Raw genomic sequence first — 519 nt, 5'->3', positions numbered from 1 at the left:
ATTACAAATTACCATCTGCAGTGCAGTAGCTTAGTTCACAGGTATCAGTATATATAGTTAGTCAGGGTGAGAATCTTTCCAATTAACTGCTAGATGCAAAAATCTTCTGGATTCTCAGGATCATTGCCTTGCCCATCTTCTACATATAACTGTATGGCTTGACTTATTCATGTTTGCTAGCTCTTCTCCTTTCCCTCTCTTGATTAGTTAGTCCTTGAGATCCTGCTTTCCTTTTACTTGCATTATACCTATTTGCATTTATTCTTTTGAGTTCTCATACTAGGGAGACTATATGATATTTACAAATGTGTGTCTGATTATCTCACTTATGAGTATATGTTCAAGTGGCATCCACTTCAATATAAAGTCTTCGAGTTTATCATTCTTAGAAGCTTAATAATACTACATTGTGTAAAAATACATCTTTTTCAACCATTCCTCAGGTAATGGGCATCTTGGTTGTTTCCAAGATTTAGCTATCACAAATTGTGCTGCTATAAACATAGGCACACATATATC

Source organism: Octodon degus, unplaced genomic scaffold (assembly GCF_000260255.1).
Source record: "Octodon degus isolate 3935 unplaced genomic scaffold, OctDeg1.0 scaffold00022, whole genome shotgun sequence".
Lineage (NCBI taxonomy): Eukaryota > Metazoa > Chordata > Mammalia > Rodentia > Octodontidae > Octodon > Octodon degus.
Note: the sequence above shows the minus strand (reverse complement) of the source record.